Source organism: Alligator sinensis, unplaced genomic scaffold, assembly GCF_000455745.1.
Source record: "Alligator sinensis unplaced genomic scaffold, ASM45574v1 scaffold738_1, whole genome shotgun sequence".
In the NCBI taxonomy this organism is placed as follows: Eukaryota; Metazoa; Chordata; order Crocodylia; family Alligatoridae; genus Alligator; species Alligator sinensis.
In genome coordinates, this window is record NW_005842382.1 from 922,159 (window position 1) to 925,999 (window position 3,841).

Sequence of the window (3,841 nt, forward strand, 5' to 3'; positions counted from 1 at the left end):
GAGTTGCAAGTGAATGAACCTCAGATGTTGTGCTCCTTGTTATTCAGTCCAGTGATCTTGTGGCCTGCATTGATGTGGCGCCCAACAGTCCTTTGGGTCCATTGCAAAGCTTGGTGCATTGGCGAGGACGGGTGTTAATTAGTTTGTTGCTTGGGAGATGTTGTTTGAGGTTGGAAAAGTGTCTCTAAGCTAGAACAGGTTTGTCCCTCTTGAATAGCTGGAGATGGTCATCCTTTTCTAGGAGGCATCGGAGGTCATCAATGATGTATCTAAGGTATTCAAGCTGCAGGTGAAAACCAAAGAATTATGGCATCTTTTTCTGAGATTGATATTGCAGCATGTCAGGGCAAGGTCTGAATCTGGCTTTGTTGATTTGACTAGCTAAAGTTTTGTGACTGTATTTTAATCATAGAAATCCTTGCTCCAAATCCTTAAGGCATTCATCCAAGTCGGTGGGATCAGAGCAGATACAGTTGTGATGTAGAGCTTGGAGGTAATGATGAATCTAGTGGTGCTTAGAGTGAAAGCTGGAAGTATAAAGGTAGGTGCATCAGTCAGATGGTTGCCAGTTTGGTGGCAATGTTGCCACTGCAAATCTTCACTGTAGTATCTAGGAAATGTATGTGTTTGGTAGAGTATTCTAGAGTTATTATGATGGAGGGGTGGAAGTTGTTAAAGTCCTGATGAAATTTCTCTAGAGATTCCTTTCCATGTGTCCATATTCTGAAGATATCATCAATGAACCTGAGGCATACCAGGGGAATTCGAGGGCAGCTGTGAAGGAAACAGACCTCAAGGTCTGTCATAAATATGCTGGTGGCCACACATATACTCATGGCAGTACCATTCATTTGTAGATATATGGATTCCCCAAACCTGAAATAGTTGTGCATGAGGACAAAGGGGGAGACTTCAATGGAAACAGAAGTAGTTTGCTCATCAGGGATAAAGTTCTTTATGTAATCTGTCCTCATGGGGTATACAAGTGTATGGAGACCTGACATCCATGGTAGCTAATATGGTGTTTGCTGGAAACTTGTCAATGAATGGAGCCCAGTTTCTTTTAAAAAAATCTGTGGTGTCTTTCAAACAGATGGCAATAGCAAAGTGTTGGCAGTAAAATTCATGTCCCTAGAATTGGCTTTGAACTATGGCCATGGCAAGTCAGAAAACACTGGCATAAAATTCAACAAAAATTGTTAAAAGATGTTGTGACATGCATAGAATTTGGAGGGAGGTGCATAAAAGTTGCAAAAGGGAAGGGATTGACAAAGGCACCAGGAAGCCAGTCTTGTGAACATGTTTGGAATCTAGCTATATTTGTAGCATCTCTTCAAATAGTTCTCGCACTAAAACCTATTCCTGTTTCTATTGTAGAAACAGGAGCCCTATCCTGTTATTACTAGAAACCTACTGAAATCCAAGAGGCAGTTGGAGAACTTTGTGAGCCGAGGGAGGCACCTGCAGCTGTTTTCATGGTGAGACCCGCCCCCCATGCTGCTGATTGGCTGAGGGGCCCAGGAAGCAGCCCCGCCCCCTGCTGCTGATTGGCAGAGAGGGCTGCCATTCATGCAGTTCTTTCCCTCACCACTAATTGGAAAGGGGCAAGACTGCATGACAGGCAGCCCTCTTGGCCAATCAGCAGCAGCAGAAGGAGGACAGGGTGGCTGCTATCTAGGCTTCTTCTCTGTGTGCCGGTGGCTGTGAAAACTGCTGGTGCCCACTGGAAAGATAGCATTTTATTTTCAGTAAGGTGTTTTTTTCCAGAGATTATGCCAAAAATTGTGGGGAACACTGTTTTTTGCAGAAACAGCTTTAAATCATGGTTTCTCGCAGCAGAATTGCGATTTGAGTAGGTCCCTAGTTATTACACAAAACACAGCACATGGACACTGGAAGTGGCCTGTTGCTAAGTTTTAGCTTCAAAGATCCCCCCTGGGCTGCACTTATTTCTGCAGTCATTTGACACTGTCACAGATTGCCTGACAGACAGCTTTCTCCTCTGAACTCCCAGCTATAGCCTAACAAAAGCTTATTGATTATTCCTCAATGAAACTTGGATATTCAACATTTGAGTGCCATTGCTGCAGATGGTGTGCTCAGACCTGCTATTTTGCATCATATTTTATATCCAGAGGCCCTCGTGATTATTCACACTTCCCATAAAATTGTTTAAGAGCCCTAAGAATTTGACAAACCAAGGAGGTTTGGAGTGATTGCCAAATGTAAGCAGAGCCAGGAAGTTTTTTTCTTTGCTGACTGACAGACAGGTGTAATCTTGTGAAACTGCCTATGTTTGAAATGCACCCAAAAAATACACTAGTAGTTGAGGCTCATACAGACAAGGCTGTAATAAGTGGTTTATCATTTAGGCCTCTGAATAGAAGAGGAGAATATTTGAATTTGGCTTTGTTTCAGGTATCAGCATGTTTTAGTAGGGTTAAATACAAGGATGGTGTCCCAAGGGAGCTGGGGTTGCAGGAGGGCCGCAGGCCAAAGGACAGCCTAACTTACCTTCTGCAGAGCCCGAAGAACAGGAGGAGACGCACGCAGTGAAACTGCCATCACAGTGGATCAGCCGCGCTTACATTCAGCTGTGGCTGGGCAGCGTGGGCGGTAGACGCTGCCTGGCAGAAATAAGAAGCTGCCCTGAGGATGCGGCAGGGTGGCAGATGAACGGAGGCTTGAGGAGAGAGCCCTCACCCAGAGGGGCTCAGCTGCCACATCAAGCAGTGTGGAAGGTTGGGGGTGGAGCCAGGAGAGGCTCCGACGGAGTCGGCAGCGATGCTGACAACAGAGCCGGCAGGGAAGTCGGCAGTAATGCCGGCGGAGAAGCCGGCAGGAAAGCCGGCAGCGATGTCAGCGGAGAGGCTGGTGGCGAGGCTGGCAGCGGAGCCAACGGAGGTGGCAGGGATGTCGTCCGCAGAGGCAGCAGCAAAGCTGGGAGCGACACCGGCAGAGGTTCCAGCAGCTGCACCTGCAGCAGAACCGGCAGCAGCACCGGCGGAGGAACTGGATACAGTCACAGAGAAACCAGCGTTGGGGCAAGCCGATGCTGAGACCGAGGAGTGAGCCTGCAGGAAAGCCTCGGAGCAGAGGTAACAGGGGGCGTGGCCAGTGGGGTCCCATCAGGCGTCGCCGAAGGGTGGCTGAAGACCCAAGGAGGGACGAAACCAGTGATGGACGGGGCCCACTACAACCCTAGGATAACGACTGGGACTCGATGCCCGAGTAGGGCAAACCGCTAGGGTTGAATAGTTTGGCACAGGGGGATCCACGGGGCCCATAGGCCAGGGGCATCCTTGGTGGCCTCCTGGCCCTGTAGCCTTAGTACTTCAGCCATCATGGTGGTGGGGAATTGCATGTTAAGTCACAGGGTGGATGAGTTAGGGCATCAGGATTTCGGATTGGTGGGACACGGTCCGAGGACTTCGATGTCCGCACATCAAGGCACGAAGATACTGGCACGTAGCTGGCAGGCCGCAGGAAGAGGTCAGGCTGAGCAGCAAATGCCTAGGGGGCACGAAGACCGGTGACCCAAGGTGGCGAGTGGCCAGGGTGTAGGGGAGGTCAGAGCCCCGTGAGTGCCCGCCGGGAGGCGTGACAACCCTGGAGGGTGCCTCGAAGGGGAACCCCTCCACTGAGGTAACATTCAAAGTCGTGGCAGGCGAGTCAAGGGGCTCCCCTGACATCAGCTGGGGTAGTCTTTGGGGTCCCCCCGCAAGCGCAAGACAGGCGCAATCAGTTGTCCAGGCTAAGGCCGCATGAGAGCACCTGATCCAACAGAGGTGGGCACAGATGGCTACCAATAGTTAATTGTCTTTTTTGTTCTAGTTGCTGT

General features: G+C 49.6%; 1 pseudogene; it reads left to right on the top strand.

The window, feature by feature from the left end:
* The first annotated feature begins 499 nt into the window (after positions 1-499).
* LOC112551216 overlaps positions 500-3,841 on the top strand; it is a 9,655-nt pseudogene continuing 6,313 nt past the window's right edge.